This window comes from Pinus tabuliformis, chromosome 4_1 (assembly GCF_031772625.1).
Source record: "Pinus tabuliformis cultivar Carrire ecotype Pingquan chromosome 4_1, CPIR1, whole genome shotgun sequence".
In the NCBI taxonomy this organism is placed as follows: Eukaryota; Viridiplantae; Streptophyta; class Pinopsida; order Pinales; family Pinaceae; genus Pinus; species Pinus tabuliformis.
Window position 1 is genome coordinate 539,730,945 of NC_142303.1, and position 21,248 is coordinate 539,752,192.

Here is a 21,248-nt window from a genome sequence, read left to right on the forward strand (position 1 = left end):
TTCTTCAATTTATTTACTGGAATTTATGTTCAATCTTCATTCTACAAGTTTTAATTTCCGGTCGCATTCTGAAACTCTTCACATTCCTCAACCTGTCACATTCTACCATGATTGCAATAGGGTTCATATAATCTTGCATATCCTTCTTCTTCTCATTCCTATAATGAAATATTGTTGTCAAACTTGTTCTTGAGCTTTCCTTAGGAAGAGCGTACTTCTAGAACTCAAAGCTCGATCAACCTTGAAAATTGCACCTAGAATGGCCAAGTTTCCCTTTCGAGTGCACTCCTTTGTCATGAAAGATTGTTCCCTCCCTTGAGTTCATGAGAGCAACTTGAAGACTCGAATGATGTTCCTTTGTCCCTTCAGCATGTGCTAGTGTGCCATCCTTTCCTTTCAACACATGAGCAAACCCTGAAGTCCTGAAGAAATGTTACTTCATCCCTTTGGAGTGTGCCTGTGTGCCTTATCTATCTCCTTGAGCATATGAGCGCACTCTCTAGGGCTGAAGGCCCGATAACCCACTCCTTCATCCCTTTAGAGTGCACTAGTCCACCTTTGATGGATTTTTTCTCTTTCTTTAGTGCATGAGTGCACTGTAAAGTGCTGAATAATCCTTGATTTTTGTTTGTGCTTTGAAAGTGAGTCGTCCTTGTTGCATGCCTTTTTTCTCACACACGTAAGTGATTTTTTATTTTCGTTGATAAATTTTCATGTCCAGATACATGTGGTGGCTCTTTGTACGTGATTTATGAGATATTTATATATAGGTAGATTACATTAAGCTAATCTTGTCATTATGACTGTGCTACTACAAATAGGTGTTCATGCTACAAGTATTGTTACCCTTTCATCATTTGTTGGAGCCATGCCTCCCTCTACACGCAAAGTCGCCTCCAAAGAAACTTCAAAGGAAAGCACTATGGAAGTTGTTGAAGTAACAATGTTGATCATTCCAATATATGAATATACATAGTTCTTCATTGATAAGTCTACAAAGGTCACATGGGGTAGTATAAAAGACACATTCATGCAGAAGAGATTTGTTGAGAACATGGAAGATGTGCAAGCATATATCAAAATCAAGAGGTCTAGGATACATAGGAGCACAAGCAGATTCCTGGTGATCACATGTGCAGAGGTGATTGAGTGGATTATCACCCAAATGGATGACTCTGATTTGGTGCTTCCTAGTGAGAGTGGTGGTCATCTCACCACCTATTATGGAGAATATGTTCAAACATACTACAAAATGATCAAGCCCATAGAATATGAAAGAACTAACTTTTATAACAGATGGGCTGACCTCGACATAAGTGACATCATAAAATGATGGCATTGAAAGCTTGCTAAGTTTCGACATTGCCCATCTACAGTCTATTCAACTAAGATTCTTAGAGATGTATATCAATATTTGGTAGACATGTGTTTTTGGTTTCATGGGAACAAAAACATTGAGGTATTTGAGGAAAATTGGATATATATGATCAATATTATGGTAACCCATGATAAATATTTCAATTGGGAAGATATATTGTCATTCGAGTTGCAGCATCATGTGGGGAATTCAAAAGCATCTTTGAGGGAAATCTAGGCACCACAGTTCTATATGTCTACATTCCTTTTGGATGGAATTTGCACACAATGTTCTTTCATAACATTATATTGGAACTGGACCCACAAGGAAAATTTCTTAGTTTAATTTCATTGCAGAGTGTTATCAAAATCAAGTTGTAGAGGCACATATGAAAAATTGGCTGAGTAATTCTTTGCAATTATTTCACTTATGATATTCTAGATTGATCCTCCTTGCATGACTGATCAGGTGAAGGGGTCACTCAGAGATATCACATATTGGTTTCCAGCTTTCGAGGGTACATACATAAGATGTTTTAGTCTCCATATATCCGCTCATCTCATGTCATGATATGTGACCAATAATGTGGTCATGCAGGAAGTAGAAAATCAATTGGACAAGGGATTGTCAAGAGTTGTTCATAGGAGGAAAAAAGCCCCTTGGACCACCTTCCCTTTGAGGATCATATTATATGAATTAAAGATCCACAAGATGATAGAAACATAGATACAAGAGCTGGATCACCTGCACTTTGCAACTAAAGACTTTTGTGGATATGATCCCAAGAGAGTGTGTAGACAACATTGTGAAAAGATCAGTTTTAATTAGGGTTATTCATAGATATCTAGAGTAGAAGATGAGAAGTAAATAACTGGTACAACGAAAACATGAAGGCACCCCTAGGGATGGAGACTAGTTCACCACAAGATCCACCAGCTCAATACTTGCAGGTGTAGGAGACCAAACAGATAACCCCTCAAGCAAGGAAAATAGCTCATAAGAAGAGTATCAGGTATGATTCGATAGGCAAGAGCAACATGAAATGGAAACCCGATCCTTTGAATATAGGAGTTATTCAAGAAGAAGAAGAGAGGAGAGAAGGAGAAGAAGAGGAGTAGAGGATAAGAATAGAGGAAGAACAATAGTGGTAGTCCCAGGAGGAAGAAGAAGAAGAGGAGAGGATAATAATAAAAGAAGAACAATAGAGGTAGTCCTAGGAGGAAGAAGCAGCACAGAGATTGGAAGAAGAAAAATTAACTTAGGAGATTGCATAGGAAGAGTTGGAAGAAGAGGATACCATCCAACTCAAGGATAATGAACCAGGTTCTCTAGAGGAACCTCCCCTCACAAGTGGTCATATTCCATTCGGAGAAATGGGAATCACACCTCGACCCACAGACAGAGTCATGGCTGTGTGTCGTCTAATATTTGTTTAGCTTAAGAAGAGGATTATGTAGCAAAGGAATACATACTTCCAAAATGATCCTCACAATCCAGTTTCAGTTTCTATAGAGAATGTGATTATTGTTAACAATAGAAGGAATACAAAAGCAATTACGGTGGAAAATGTTTATTTTTCTACAATGACACATGACAAATCTGAATACTTTCTAAATGATAATTTTAGATTGAAGAGAGAACTTGCTGCACCGAAGCAACAAGAAGAAGATATTGTGGTAGAGAATCAATTATTATCATCACAGAGATTCAACACCGCAAAATGGAAGTTATCCATGCAGGAGGAAATGGGACCAATGGACGACACTATGGCATGGTTATATGATGAGATTATACTTTTACAAAAAGTGGTGGTGCATCTTGTTTGCATTCAAAAGAAAGCACAAGAAGTGGTAAAACTTGTGAGAACAACAAACAAAGAAGTTGACTATCTTCAGGAGTGGACTGCCAAGTATCCAAATGCTCCACAACATTTGGAAAAGAAGGGCAAGATTTCCTTTGAGATAGATAGAGTTCAACTGAGACTCCACCATCAGAACTGCATGTGTATTGGAGAACATTTTATTAGTACTATTTCTTTGTATAATTGATTGCACAATGCTTTTGAGTCTCTAACACAAAAGCATGGGATGCCTTCAATAGGAACACTTGAAGGAATCAAAGGTAGAGAAATAATATTCCAAGAGATCAGGAAATACATTGAGTAAATCAAGTAAGAGTGACAGAAGAGGAAGGCTTGGAGGTTTCCAAAGACATTATTCTACAATATGCCATTTCACCAGTTAAAGTTCATATGAAACATTCATGGTTATGGAATAATGTACAACCAAACTCCAAGAACATATTAACGAAGGCACTGGAGGTGAAGATGAGCTACATAAGGGACTTGCCAGTTTGGGTCAAATCCATCTCAGCAGAGTTCAGGGCATGGAACACTTACATTAAGCATGAGCTTCATGAGGAATCCAATGACATATAAATTTGATGAACCTTTGTCCCATTATCAGTTTTGTCTTATATAGCCACTGTCTCATATGTAATTTGTCTTATGTAATAAATGGTATGGGATGAAGTCCAAGGGACACATATGGAATGTGAATAACCACATATGGAATCTAATAAGTCATGAATAGAATATGAATATTGATAGGAGTTCAAGAGTCACAAGGAAGCTCAAAGGTCATTATTATTTGTTATAAATAATTCCTCATAACTCAAGCAAAGGGCTTGGATTCTGGATGCCTTTCCTTTTTTTCTCTAGTAGTACATAGGAGATAGATCATTCTAGGGAGAAGCAAGTTGTGGCTTCATGTTCCACTACTAGACATAATGTTTCATTTATGTAACAATTTACTTGGAATATTTCATTTTTAATCAGAATCTCTATGAGTCGTCACTTCTCCATACATGCATCGTAGATATAGTAGGAGTATTCTTGTTATGTTTATGCTCTATGTTTCTTTAATCACATACTAAGTTAATAAAATAATGTGTTTCTTATCTATGGTTATTATTGAATGAGTGTTGTTAGGATTTAATGATTGTTGTTTATTATGTGGACTAATCAACAGATAATCAACAAGGCTTTCTCTTCCTTCCCAGCCCCTCTTTTGGATAGTAATATTACTCTTCTAACCGGTGGCTCGTTTTCCTTTCTAGTCGTGGAACTCTCCCTCATACATCTTACATTGGTTGTCTCACAAAACTCACATTCTTGCTGCCCCAAGGAGTTTTTGCATTCTCTTGTGTGTAATCATAACCGTGGAATATATTTGAAACCTTTCCAATGGTGGCTAGACCATATGCCCGAATGGGACTCCTACACCAAATGATGTGAGGTCTAATTGGGACTTCACATCAGGGAGATCCCCTTACGATGTTGACGGCACCCAACACCATCAATAATATACAAGCAATTATATTGAAAACAAATTTAATGTGGATGAAAATATTGTGGGAACATCACTACAAAAGGAGGTGAATTGAAGTAGCCTTCATCATCGGGAAGAGAAGGAGATGTCTAAACTCTTGCAAATTTTGGTCAAAGTAATGAAGATCAATATAAATATGTTATTTAGCTGATATTAATATGCCAAACTTGGATTGGAGGTTCATAATCATCTTAACCCATATCCACTGGGATGGGTAAATAAGGATGCATAAATCAATGTAACAAAATATTTCAATATTAAATTTGTTGTAATTGTTGTTTATATTGTTGAACTGGAATTAAACATAGTACTACTTGATGTACGTGGAGTCATGCTTTAAAATCATGTGTAAATAGTATAGATTTTGTTCCAACTAGGTATTAATTTTCTTCTATGATGCTTGAGCTCCTATTATCTTTTTGGTATTTTCTTTATGGCTATGCGCCTCCTTCCATAAGCTCCTTATTGTCTCCAACAATTATAGAATCTCCACCTTGTTGTTATGACTAGACTATATGTTTTCATTTCTTAGGATTATATATAGACCTCTAATTTCATCTCCATTGCTATAAGAATCTTGTGCATCCTCTATATCTCAAGTCATCATTTTTGAATTATATTAGTTATACATATACCTCTAACTATGCAACAATATATGTGCAACAATCAATTGTTTGAAATTTTGAATTTGGAAAAAATTTGATTAGTTAGGTTATAGGTCATTCTTCATCCTAATTCATGAAGAGAATCTATGTAATAACCTAAATTATGATCCTTAAAATTTAATACACTCCAAATTATCTTTCCAATGACTATACTCATGCCTTATTTTGATTTCTAAGAAAAAAAGTCACAACTTTATGAAATTAGCAAATTCCCCCCTTTTTTGTGCTTGCTTAACTTGTACAATAATTCCTAAAGGCTACATTCTTCAATAGTAGAAAATATGATAGACAATAAGAAAATATTGTGAACTGGAGGTTCATTCCTCTTCTTCAGCCATGGAATGTCTCCTAAATTTGAGTGCTTCTCCTACTAATGAGTTTGACTAGGGCACTAATGCTTTCCCCCTTCTCATGTTTACTTTGTATGAAATTTAAATGTATTAATATATTATGGGTGTTTTGGAGAATCTATGTTTCTAAGTTAATTAGTTTTTCACTAGATACAAATAGAGAAATTTGGTTATTGATTCTAGAAAAGTCTGTATCTAAAAACAGACTCGAGAAAAAAATTCTGATTTTGTAATTTTGATATAAGGCCGTGTCTCCAAACATGGATTTTATATTAATATAAATATTCCTAGTTCTAGTTAAAAAAAAAAAATTGAAAAAAGAAAAGAAAAAGAAAACCATATTAGAGCGTGAAAAAGTCATTGAAACATAAATCAAGCAATTAAGCACACCATGCGATTACTAGGCTTCTCATCAAGTGGAAAAACTTACTAATAAAAGGTGTGAGTTTTAAAAATAATTTTTTTATGCCTTATTAGTCCTTGCCCAATCAATTTTATTTTGACTACCAATTAGATGAGCTTTAACCACTATATTCTTTATATATATATATATAACCAATTTGTAATTGTGTTATTGGTTCTTTCCACCTTCAAGACGTGCAATAAAGCATAATGAAATAATTGTTCTTTTACCTAAATTTATGTCACTTTGAAATTTTTGCAACTGCATTTTATCTTTTGTTAAGATTACTGTCTTTTGGTTCTTTATGAATAACTAAATAATTACTGGAAACAATACCAAAGCCTATACGTTTATGTTTAGATTAAAATATTTAAAACATGAAAGAAGTGAGGAATGTGAAATGCACATCACCGCTGCGAAAACCAGGATGTTCAGATGCATTACCTTGTAATGTGGAAAAGATATGGTCATGCGATAGGCTACGTTAACTTCTAATTCTCTGCCTACTCTGCTAACACGATGATTTTACAGTTCATCAAATACTATAATACATAGGTAGCTCTATATAGTCGAGGAAAATTATTACTTAGTTTCACTTCAGCGAGCTGTGGTGGAGGTCTCTTGCCTGAGAATGATTTCTTTGAAGTGGTCCGGTTGCTGAAGCAAAGTGAGAAACTAAAAGGCATCTTGCTATGCTGTGCACGCTAGTTGAAGATTAATAATGGTTTCAAATATGAAATCCAATTTGAAGCTCTCATGACATCCTAATTGCTATTGATTATGGATCAATTATAGGAATACATGTTTTTCCTATATGGCATTGCAATGCCATTTTTAATACGAATTGTTTTAAGGGTTTTCTCCCGTAAAGGAGGTTCAATGTGCTATACATTTTACGAGATGTTTCCAAAACCTAAATATCTTTAGCTTTTTTCTATACAGTAGAATTGATATACTTTTATCACCCAAATCTATAATTCTAAAGTGAATTTTGAAATAATGAATGATATCTAAAATTTTCATTTTAAATCTAAAATAAAATATTACAAACTAGTATAGATTCATTTTAAATACGGATTTAATATGAGGCTAGAGGGATCTAATTTCTCCACGTGTAATTTTTTTTATAAGAGGACATTATTTAAATGTTTTGTATAACTATTCAATTTTTTAAAATTTTTATTTTGACTCACATAAATAAAATCTCAACTTTGATAATGAACGACACATTATACTGGTTTGTAAAATAAACCTCTGAATTCAATAATATTTTTTTATTTATACATTCTAAACACCTATAGATACAAATGAATTTTAAAAAAATTTTAAAACTCCATTAAAATTACTCCATTAAAATTTATATTTGTTGCAAGACCATCCATATATCATATATTTTTAAATAGTCATGGTTATCCAAACACATAAAAAAAATATGCACAACATAACATGCTTTCGTATTTAGTTTCAGTGAACTGAAATCTGTCGTTCCATTATAAGGATTTAAAGTAAAACTCATGAAAAAATTATATAAAAAAAAAGTAAAAAGTGAAAAAACTATATTTTGTAATGCATGTAATCCCAATACCTTATATTGTTCTTGCTCGATCTTCACCATGCTGATGAAATTTTTCAATATTATCTTCCAAACTTACATTAGGTAGGGTTTTAACTTTTTAAGATGGTTTCGTTGCACTTATTTTTGGATCTAGGGCAAAGTGTTGAAGTGACTTGTACTTTGAAGTTACACTTCCAAGGTTTGAGCTTGAACTTTCAGATCCATGTTGATTTATGTAATGGTTTTTCTACTAATTTAAGCACATAAAAATCAAAACTATGTGTGACTAGTTTTCATAACGTTGGGCATTGGAACCTGTGCCCATGTGAATTGTTAAAATTTCAGTTTGGTCCCATTGGCTTCTTTGTGAGTTTTCCCCCATTATGTGTAACGAATTTCCTTGGGGTTGCCTTATTTACGTACGTCTGTGGATTTTAACTCTAGTTTATTACAACGTAATCGTTTGACTGCAGATTGCACTTTAACAAAACACAATGGTTAAATGAAATAGTGGTTTCCCATTAGTAGAGCAGAAAGTCAGACCAATCGGATACCTATAAAATGGCTGAACAAACAATGTTTTTCCGCATTACTCCATTTAATAAAAAAATCAAAGAATTCTGTACAGATCATTGCAATACTTATTTACAAATGCTATATTTATGGAGAGAAACCTGTGTCTTTTGGAATAGTGTTTTTATAATTTTAATTTTTTTATTAATAATGTTTTATAGAGTGTTTTATAATATTTTCCAGTGTTATATTTAAAATTTATTTTTAAAATATTATGTATTTTTTATTTTTAAATTAATTTTATTAATTAAAAAAATGTTATATGAATTATGCTTATATGAATTAAGTTATGGTTATTGGATACGTGGTATTGATGTTGAGTCAATCACAATATTTAACCTTTTACTATATCTAAGGTTTAAGTTTAAGTGAGATATGTTTATCTTTCCACTTGATTTTTTAAAAATATGATTGATCTATAAAATGAATTTCTTATTTCTTATTGCAACTATATAGACTCTACAATGGTTTTATATTGTTGAACAATTTTCGAGATGCCTGGCTAAGTTTAGTGGTCTCCAACAGTGTTTGGCTAAGTTTAGCGGTCTCCAAATGTGTAACTGTGATCTAAAATCACCCACTTTCACCATCATCTTGATTTTATTGATGCCATATCCTTTCAAGAATCTACAAATTGTAGGTAATGATTTATAAACAAGGAAAATAATTATTTATTAATATGTTTTTATTTTTAATGAATATTTTGTTTAATTAATAAAATAAATACAAACTGGTTTATCATTTGACATAACTAATTCAAAATTCTCTATATGAAATGCAATGGAAACTTCATATCATAGAAGCATAGGCAACATAGTAGCATCATTGATAATGTAGTTTTTTATTCACAAGAAGCATAATTGATTTTTTAGTTTTAAATTTGCAAGAAATAATGTAAGAAACAAATATGTAACAACTAAACATTTGCATCACACAAAGTAATAAATTTTTCATAATACCCATCTTCCATGGATATAGGTGCAAACATTTGGATTGATGCTTCATTAGTTTATCATACTAATTTTGTAACATCTCCCTGTAAACCTCGTGGAAAAGTACATAAAGTTAGAATTTTTTTACGGAATTACCAACATGTAATAATCCAAAATCACTAGTACATAAAGTTAGAATTTTTTTACAGAATTACCAACATATAATAATGCAAAATCACTATTCCATTGACATCATCATCATCACATATAGTAAAATTTAAGAATGGAATAGTCAATCACATAATATAACAATTGTTGATGTAACTTGCATTATTTTTATGATTCTTTTACCGGGGTTAATTAATCACATTCTTCATAATGTAATCGACATGCCATGCAACGAATCAACATTATCAAACTACCACAATAAGAAATAACATCATTGAACACCGATATACCCTGGAAACCTGTAGGGTGAAAACTAGTAAATGTTTATTTTTATTATTAAATGCTTGTGGGGTGTTCACCCCTCCCTCAATGGCTTATAAGGGAGTCAATCCCTTAACCATTATCATAAAATATTACAAATAAATATCATTTAAATACAACATATTTAGCTAAAAGCTAATCATGATATGATTTACCCACAAATATTCAATATTTATTTCTTTATGGCCTGGTTGTTCCATCAGTGGACCATCCCATAGCTCGCACTCCCCAATCTACATGAACTAATAGTTCTTTACTTTCCACAATGTTAAACATAATCTATCATTTTCACAAGTCACCATCATTTCTAACCATTATTGTCATTGTCATATTCCTATTACACAAATTTATTTTATTTTTTTATACTAGTGATTCATATTGGGTTATACATATCATTGCACATCAACTAATTTTGTACATTATGTTTATGAACCTCAAGAAATTGCTAAGACTTTTAGGAATACATGTTTTACTTTTTATTCCTATATGAAAACCTAGTTCTCTAATATTTAGTTTAGTATTTCCCCTTTAACCTTAATACCGTGCTATACAAATTATGTTTAAGAGGTTAGCGTGCAACTATAACTCCTACCTGAGGTTGGTTTACCCATATCTCTATAACACATTGGTTCATACTTGGTAAACATTTTAACCGCGTGCTACCCCTAACCCCCAAGTCATAACATATACAAAATTTTCACCTTTATATCTAGCTATTACACCTATGTTGTCATACCATGGCAAATATAACTCTGCCCAGTTCAATTAATGGAGTGTACCCTTGAAAATTTCATGCTAAGCTTTCATTTTGGAATCATCACCTAGCCATAAGGCTCTACGTTCCCGACGTATCCCTCTCCCCATTGTCATCACATGGTGGTCACATGGCAACATGTAATTGAGATTTCGTGGATGGTGGGGATTCATTGTGACGATTGAAGGGTGGAAACCCTTTATCAAATCGCTAACCATATTTTTTTGGTATTCCTCCTCGAGTTTTATTCATTTTCTATTCTACAATTTACATTCTCTTCCTTTTGTTGGAGGAATGTTGATTCTTTGCTAAACATTGCTAGGATGATTCTGCAAGATATGGCATCTATAATATTTTTCCAGGGTATGTGTATATGTTCCTTATCTACCATTTACCATGTTGGCAACCCAAGATGTTGGTAACTAGACTTATTTCTTTTTTCCTTTCTTAGATTGGTGGCACTACTGTCATCATTTTACTTCCTCCAAAGTAATGGTGAGGGTTATTATTTAACTAGTTATCCCTTCACTATGTTTTTTCCACCTTTATTTTGTTTTTCAAGCTCATTTTAAATTTAGGTATTACATGGTAATTCTAATGTTTTTTTTTAATTGTTTTGGTATCTCTCTCTCTCTCTCTCTCTCTCTCTCTCTCTATCTCTCTCTCTCTCTCTCTCTCTCTCTCTCTCTCTCTCTCTCTCTCTCTCTATATATATATATATATATATATATATATATATATATATATATATATATATATATATATAAAGTTGGTGGCCATATTCCCTTTTCCCATACTCTGGTATCCTAACTCGACACCTCTCGAGTCTAGAGAGTTCACTTTCCACCAGGCTCATTTCCAACTCCTAGTCCAAACCCTCACCCCTTTATTCTTTTTTCTCAAATATAAATTACTGTACTAGAAATGCAGCTCAATATTTCTCCTTATATGCATTATTTCATATGGGTATACTAATTTCTACGCTAAATTTATCACAGGGTTACGCCTCAACTTGGTGTTCACACAACATAATTCAACAGGAACTTGGAAATTCCATGGAAATTCCATGGATGCACAATTTATGGTTCTTATAGTTCATTTTACTGGCCCTCGCACCACTGTTATCTGCTCCTCTTTTCTTTAGGGAAACAATCCCCTATAACATCTCATACCAGGTATTTGATTATTTTGGTACAGGAGGAGTAATAGTGAAATATGTTATCAGGCACACACTCTTCCATATCCTCTGCTCAATTATGATTTATACCTATTTCTCTTTTCATTTTTCGGCTTACTCGTCTTCTCCTATGATTTGGTTGAAAATAAGTGGGAGCTCAATTATTTTTTGTTACTTCCCCGTACAAACTTCTTCGCTTTCTAAATCAATCATTGGACTTGACAGGTTGGTCTTTGTGGCATTCTTTCTACTATGGTTGTTACCTCGAGCACACATGAATCATGAGTTTCACTTTTATATTTTGTTTTACTCTTTGTACTGACTCACGAACTAGACTATTTCGCCCCTGCTCCTCGTAACAGGCAATTCAAATTTCAGATGTAACTGTATATTGGTTTCTCTCTTTTTTTTTTTTTGAAAGACCAGTCCATGCCTAACTCCAAACTATTATCTATAATTAAATTTCTTGTATATTGATGTAATCTCCTAAAGGGGGTAAAACCCTTTGTTTTTATAATACATCTTGTCTTTTGTTTTATATGATTGAATTCTCTTAAAGAAATGGCAATATACTAAATCTGCCTGATGGGTTCTTTATGAGATGAAATCTATATAGGATTTTAGTTTATAGTTATGTGCATGGAAAAGATTAGTTTTATCAAGAAATATTATCTCATCGTGAACTTCTCTAATGAATTAATGTATTTCTATTTCGTGCTGGGTTTTCAGGAATTATCTCTGTTATTAAAGCTCGTTAAGTACAACAATTTTTTATTTTTATTTTTTTTTCTATTTGTGATTGAGTTTCAACATTGAATATAGGCTTCCTAGTTTCCTTGGTTTAACCATGTTATATTTTTTTTCCTCCTCTAAGATATACATCCCTTGTTAGGTCCCTATAATACTAGTGATTCCCGATTACTATTGTCATTGTATCCCTTACTGTTCTTGTTGTACCCCTATTGTCCCCATATTGTCATTAGTGTGCCCCATAGAAGCCCACTATTGTTATTGTTGTGCCCTTATGCTATTATTGTTATGTCGACTTTGATTATATATTTACCCCTTAGACTACTATATAGCAATGAGGTTTTGTCATTTATATCATCGAAGAATTGTTCATTTGTGTAATTTAAAGGAAGTTTCCCCCTCTAAGAGGTTGATTTTGAAGTCGTTGATCTATCTTTTCTTCTATTTTATGAGTTGGTTGCATAACATTTGGTATGAGAGCTTTAGATTTTAGGGTTTCACTGCTCCAAATAGGCCATCATGGAATTTTCACTATAACTATTTTTCTACAATGTTTTAGAAGCTAAAATTAAAACCCATTTGAGTCGAAATTTTGATGAAACTGAGATCCTAATTTCAGATCTTTTCTCGTGATAGCTTTAGAGATATGATCCAATGAAGTTAGGGTTTTGGCAGGATCCCAAATTACATCCCAAATAGGTGACCATGGGAAAATCGTCATAGCTTTCTCTCTTGGCATCAGATTGAAATTTCGTAAGAAGTTACAGAAAGAGGACAAAATTTAGTTTCCTGTGTAGAGTTTGCAGGTCTAAAGGTCAAAACAGTGACACGTGGAACTTCGCACAAGTTCACTTTACTTAAAAGGTATATAATCAGCTCATCTAGGGAGAGTGGGCATAACTCTTTCTTAGAGAATCCAATTTCAATCAAACTAGTGGCGTTGGAAAGAAGATGGAGAGGGCTACCATAGGTCGCAATTTTAGACCTTGGAGTTCAGAAATTTTAGAGATACAATATATTCAATATGAATCTCCTACAAAGAAAAAAAGGTGTGTAGTTCTTTTAAAAAATTGCATAAGTTTGGTTTTGAAAATTAGTTTGAAGTGATTCAAAGGGCATAGTGAGGCATAATTATCATTAATTGCTGCCTCGGAGAAATAAAATGGAAACACCTAGTAAGAAACCTGAAAGCTCTACCATGACTCATGAAGAAGAGGGAGAAATGCAACATGATATATCAAAATTACGAGACCAAGTGCAACAATTTTCACTCTCACAAAAAGTATCAGAAGCTAAGATGGATGGCGTAGAAGCTAAGATGGATGGCATGGAATCTAAGATGGATGGTATAGAAGCAAATATTAAAGGAAACATGTAAGATTTGAATATAAATTTGACAAAGTTGCTACAAGAAATGCTTACTAATGGCGAAAGGGTAGTAAAGGAAAGTCATGATGAAAACAAAAGAAATGTTAATCATAATTTCATAGACTCTAATGTCGGATTGAAGACCCACGATGTTCCAAATATCGATATGAGGAAGTTTGATGATAAGGATCACGTAACTTGGATACTACATATGTAGCAATATTTCAATTTCCATAATGTGAAAGACACACAAAAGGTATACATTGCAACTTTATATTTGGAACCAAATAAGTTTGTATGGTATCAATGGCTTTTCTCTCATAAAAAAATTGTCACTTGGGAAATTTTTATGGAAGAAATGATAGCACATTATGAGGATATAAAAACACCTTTTTTAGCCAATTGATAAATCCCAAACAAAAGGGTTCAATGATGGGGCACATTGAGGACTTCCAAAAATTCAATATAAGGATAAAATATATTTCACAGGACCATAGGATTGATGTGTTCATAGGTACTTTAAAGTATAACATCCAACATGAGGTTCACGTTTAGGAACCTGATTCATTGGAGAAGGCATTCAGGTTGGCAAGAAAAATTGAAAGCAAAATTATGGGAACAAGGAAGCCTACCACTCACAACTATAAAGATGGAAGTGTTGTTTCCCCTAGCCTTCCACAACCTAAAAGGTTGACACCACAACAATTGTAAGAAAAAAAGAGAAAAGGTGCTTTGTTAGTTATGATAGAAAATACACTAAAGGTCATAAGTGTGTTGAGAAGAAATTATTTTACATAGATTGTGAAGAGGAGGAAGAAAAGGAACAAGAAACGTCAAAACAAGAGGATATACACTAGGAACAAACCCTAGAGAAAGAAGAAATGAATCCAACCATAACTTGTAATGCATTGGCTGGAATTACCACTCCTCAAAATCTCAAGATAGAAGGACATATCAAGAAGAAAAAGGTAATAGTGTTGATTGATTCGAGCAGTACCCATAATTTTATATATTGTAAGATAGCCAAGGAATTGAATATGTATCGCATAGCCATCCATGGGTGAATATGTATTGCATAGCCCAATGTTTTCCATTCCAATGGGTGGTGTTGATTTTGTACTAGTAGTCTAATGGCTACAATCTCTAGGTACGATAACTTTTAATTTTCAAGAACTTTTCTTGAATTTTTTTTGAAAGCATAGGAATTTGAATTAAGGGGTATCAAAAGGAAACTGGGAAAGATAATAAGCTCTAATGGCAAGAAAAAGATTCTAAAGAAAGAACAACCATGCATAATTGCAAAATTATGTTCACTAGAGGTTCCCACATCGAAATCATCCATATTCTGAAAACTACTATCCTTAGGGTAATGGTTTAGCAGAATCAACCAACAAAAATGTTATCAAGATCATTAAGAGAACCGTTGATTAGAATCAAAAGAATTGGCACAAGTCTTTGATATTTACATTATGGGCTGACCACATAACACAGAAGGCCTCAATAGGTGCTTCTCCATTCAATTTAGTATATGGGGAAGAAGCTTTGATACCAACAAACTTAGCACTCCCATCTCCAGCCCTAGTGCAATTTATTGAAGAAAATGCCTCTTCTTCCATTCAATTAAGATATGATCAAATCCTTAAATTAGAAGAAGAAAGGGAAAAAGCCCGAATTAAACATGCAAAACTTCAACAAATTATTAAATCTTCTTTTGATACAAATTCTTCTGGCCCAAAAATTTTACAAATTGGTGATCTTGTTTTGAAATGGGACAAAGCATACGAAGATAAAGGCAAACACACTTAATTTCAGAAGATGTGGCTAGGACCATTTCAAATCATCGAGACGATAGGCCCATCAACATTCATATTGTGGGATCTATCAAGAAAGAGAGATTCTCTTCCTGTCAATGGGCTTATCTTGAAAAAATTCTTTACTTAAGAAGGTAATCCCTTCTTGCTTGTAAATATTCAATTTGCAATTTTGTTTGTTTGAATTTTTATATCTAGGAAATAAGGTTGTAAATAGCCTTCCATTCACCGTTTACTATTTTAAAAGTTATTCAAGAAAATAGTGTAAATACTTACTTTCGATAGATCGAAGCCTTTAAGGAAAAGACTATAGTTCTAGGAAATTAGATAAAAATAAAACTTTGAAAACCTCTTTTAAATTTGTGAAACCTTTTACAAGCCTTGAAAATATTGTAAATCATTTCAAGTTTTAAAAGCCCAAATGAGGCTATCTGTAAAAAGCAAAGTCTTATCCAAACCTAGCATATGCAACTCTTAAATTGTCATCCATACTCTCTTAAGGAGTAAATCATTCACCCCATCCACAAAGTTTATGAATTTTTCGGAGTGTAATTCTAAAATATGTTTGATATAAAAGATAAGAGGTCTCATTACGAGCCTGCTTACCATGATCATAGGGAACTAATTAAACTGACATTACCAATACTGCATATAAAAATACGGTAATGGCTTATAATTATAAGACAAGGGGTCTCATCACAAGCCAGCTTGTTCAGTTCAATTATAACCAGTGAATGGCATTGTCAACAGTTGGCACCAAACCAGGACAATGTATTTTTATCTTTTGAAAGAAACAAATAGGATAAAAATACAAAAAGGAAAAAATATGTGTAAACATATCTTTTTGTATTATCTCTCAAAAGTTATACTCTTAGATGGATGGGACAATGAATGATTAAATGGTTAACAGGTAACCCTATCGAGACTATAAACGTTTGCTAGTAGCAGAGGCACTACCTATGACAACAGACTCATCATAAGAGCTAAGTTGGAGAAGTCCCCCTGTTTTATCTTTATCTACCAATCAAGGCTTGAATAAACTTAGAATGTTTTTATTTTTAAGATTGGAAAGAAATTGCAAAAATATTTTTCATTATATTGAGAGTTAATGTCTATCTAATTATTCTTAGATTGACTTCTTTTTCCTCAAATGTTTCCAAATTAATAAAGTCATAAATATTGCATTACCTTCTCAAAGATAACTGTTTCTTCTAGTGAATCGCTAATTGTTGTGCTGTACAACAACCCCCCATTTCAAAATTTCTATAAAAAAATTTAAATAGAAATGGGGCCCTTTTTAAGATTTAGTTAAATTCAATAATTCAACAATAATCGCATGCTTGGATTTAGTCACATAGCACATGGAAATCCTTATCAAAAGATCCGATCCGATAGAAATAATATCCAAAAACGTTTATTAAAACAAATGTAATAAAATATGTCATATCTTTTTTAGAAGCTCTCATAAGCAAATCTCTGATGCCATAATGCAATCGGATATCACAAATTGCGAGCTCGACAACAAAGCATCCTAAAGGTCTATGCCAAACCTCCGATGTGATAATACAATTGCAATTAGCCATCGCAAATACCGCGAGACACATAATGAAGCCCTTTGGAAATCGCCGATGTTATCTTATAAAGGAAAGTGCACTATGCGATAAAAGACTGTTAAACGTATATTGGCAGGTTTTAAGTTTTAAATCAATAATAAACAAAAAAGAAATAGATTCGCTAATTATCCTTCCGCCTTATTATACTACTTAGCTTTATCGCAATTGGCTACCAATGGAAAATTTTAAGCTTGATCGATGAACCTCCCGATTTGCGATATGCGATTTATCATTGATCGTTGATTGGGAAAACCGAAAGATTCGTTTTAAAGGACCATCACGCATATGTGCGATATGACATATAATTATTGCATTTATTTATCATGATCGACAGTTATGGAGGTCATTAATTTAGCAGTTAAGGTTGAGTCCTTCGATGATTTTATCCGTGGTAGTACTCGATTACATTTCGATTATCATGCTTGAATTACCATAAGTCTTTTCATTTCACATTGGCTTTGAATGGGTTTATTTCTCTGTTACGTTATTTCATTGTTTGTGCTGAGAAACTCTAAGTTGATGAGTCAAGAGAAAATGATGAAGAAGGTGAAGAAACCAAAGGCTCCTGTTGTACCCAAAGAAGAACCAGGGAATAAGGTTTTGATATCTGATACTACCTACCTCGTTCTAGGTCAAGCTTCATGGGAGAGTATCTACAATTTGCTGGAAGCAGAGGATCCTCAAGAACTCTAGGTGCAAGCAACAACAGATGGCATGAGTAAATCAGAGAATACTCTTAAGGAATTGGTCTGCTCATATCTTCATAGAATAGCATCTCACGCCAAATTGTTACCCTATAATGACGTGGTTAGGTGGGTTATTGAGAGAATCACAACCACAGATAGAAATTTCTTCACAATTGACGGAAGAATGTTTGAGTCATTCAGAGTAGAAGATATTAAACAAATGTACCATTTGCCTCAACTAGAGAAGCATTATAACAAAGCGTTTTTGTAGGTTTTCACCAAGGAGAATGCCATGAAATTCAACCTTATCAGACAATGGTGGCATTTTCCAACCAAGAACAAGCATGAAATATCAGCTATGTACTTCGTAGATTCGTTGGCCTCTCCTTATTGTTATGCTGGTGCAATGATGTGCAAACTCTTCGGAGTCCATGATTCTGCTAAATTTTCTAAAGAGATGGTATCATTAATGGAGGCTGCAATTAATGGCTTTATCATGGATTAGGTAACCATCTTGTCTGATAAATTGGCCAACCAAATACTTGACTATAGAAAAAGTAGGGTTGTGTCTACCTGGGTGATACCCCCGTTTTACATGAGTGCCTATATTATGGAAACTATCTGTTTCAATTCCGAATATCCCATTCTAGGATGGAAATGGACTCTGCAGGACCCCAACCCCATTCACCTCTATCATAAAGAACTGTGGAAAGCCCATTACAAAAACCACATGTATAGAATTTGTCATGGTTTTATCCTTCCCATGTATTATGCCATATTCAATAAGCCTGCTCCTAGGTTATCTGAGGAAGCATCAGTCAACCTAACTACAATTGGTAGTTGGTTTGGAGAAGAGAGATTCACCTACATAAGACTTTTTGACAGCCTTTCCAACCCACATGTCCTTCCCCTATATATCCTTGATAAACCGTTGGCCAAAGAATTAGCACATAAAATAACAGTTGAAGGGATGTCAAGGACTCTTAGGAATTCTAAAAAGCACATGTGGCTGACATTTCCCCTTCGATACGGTGCTTTTACTCTACAATATTTCAAACATGTAGAGAAGGAAGATGAGAAAATAAAGTTGTAAAATCTCGCAACTATCCCAAAATGGCAGTACAATCCTAGATCAGTTACCTACAATGTTACTGCTCAGGCCAAAATCGCCAAATTTGATCATGAGAAGGATAGCTATGATGATTTGTTTGTTTCAGCAGAAGTATTTTCTCAAGTCAAACATTTGGTTAAAATCAAATTGGGAGCAGAAAGACTAGAGGAATTCTATAAGCTCAGGGCACAGAGATTGGAAACCCTACCTCTAGAATTATTAAATACGACCTCTATGGTACAACCTCAAGGCCATAGTGAGGAGAAAACTACTAAGGAGACTCCTGAAATAGAAAAGATTCCTGAGAAGGAGAAGACACCAGAGAGGGAGCAGAAGCAGATAAGAACTAGTGAACCCCTTGATAAAGTATTAATATTGATCCCAAGTTAATCAAGGAATGGGAATAGTTTGATTCAATCATCAGTAACCCCGATAAAACCCAAGGGTTCACTGCACCAGAAGTGGCTACAGTGTAAAAGCTTAAAGTCAACACAGTTCTGATTGTAGGAACAAGCGGCCCACCCAGGTTTCAGTAAGACATCTAGAGATTATTCCCGAAAATCCCACTGAAGACGGTGTACTGTAAATTGAAGAAATACCACCACTTGATGCCTTCTACAGTCCAAAGCATAGGGTTGTAGTCAAAAGACAGAGGAAGAAGAGGAAAATTGATCAAAGTCCTCTTTTGACTACTCAGGAAGAGATGATGAACGTGGTGTGGAAAGCAGAGGTCAATTCCTCCGAAGATTTAACAAAACTATCATAGTATGCAGGAGCTTATATAGCAATGACAATGGAGGAGGCCTCAGAGGTTAGCAACCTGATGAAGGAAAAAGACCAGGCAATCATCCAACTAGAGGCACAATTGGCAGGACAACAATAGAAGATAGATTAGCTTGAGCGACAGTTGATAGAAAACAGGTAGCTAAATGAACAATTAAAAAAGCAGTTAAAACTAGAAAAGCTGAGGATTGATGAACAAGCCCTCCATAAACAACAACACTTGTCTTAGGAGTGGAGTAGACTACAGCTGTTGAGTGACCAGGAGAAGAAATCAAATGAAGAACAAATCACACAAATGAAAGACCAGATAGAATAGTTCAAAGGATATCCATAGGTAAATGAATTTAGAACAGAAGCCCTGGAAATGAACAAGGCTTTGCCTCGACAATTGGATATTCTATGTCATAATATATCATTGGTCGCTCTCTTATGTGATATCTCTACATCTATGATTAGAAAATCAGTGGATTCTAGGCTTGAATTAGATAAGGCAAATGAAAAGTTAACCAATTTTCTATCATGAAAAGATTGAAAAGAAGGAAAAGCTACTAATCTGCCAAGGATACAAGAATCACATAAGGAAACCTTATTTTCTGAATGGCAGTCTCAATTAATGAAAGCTGAAAGAGCCACATCCAGATGCAAAGCCACAACAAATAATCTGGTTGAATTGATAAACACCAGTTTTCATATGTCTAATTTGATTATAGATTGCTCTCCAGGTAAACTCCCCAAGGTAAAATTGTTGGAACAACATTGGAAACAAGAGATGACAGAAAGGGAAAAATTAATCGGAGGAATCCAAAGCCTAACATGGGAAAAATTTTGGTTTTTCCTTGTCAAACCACACAGTCAGTAGGTGGCAGTGAAGTGTCTCTCAGATGCAATCAACTACATGGTCTCGAAACTCTCCGATGCCACCTATACAACTCAGCTACACTCCAAGATGAATCAGCCACCAGAAATTCAGACTATGCTCCCCATCTATCAACTGCAATCACAGGAGAAAAAGCTGATATAGTGAATCCCTTTGACCACCATAGTACTACTATTTTCAGGATAAATCCCATATTTATGTGTCTTTAGTTATACGAGTGCATAGTAATTTTCATTCATAGTTTGTTGTCATTATTAGTATTTAAATACATAGTATTTGTTGTTTGGACCAGAGTTCTGAATTTTGACAAAGAGGCTCTTATGAGATTTTCACTATTGCGTCTTTTGAAGGCATTCTCAAATTAGAAGGTAGAATTTGAATGTTGTTTACATCAAGAGAATCCAAATGCATATGGTACTATTATCTCTATTTTTGTATTATTTCTTTATGTGAATGAACATTTATCAACTTTGCTATTATTGATATGCATATATGTTTTTAAAAGCAATTCTTTAACTTATCACATTTAAATGTTTCAGAATTGTTATCTTTTGAAAATATATGTCAGTGATATATTATGATCAATGCGATAATTTTTTTATTAT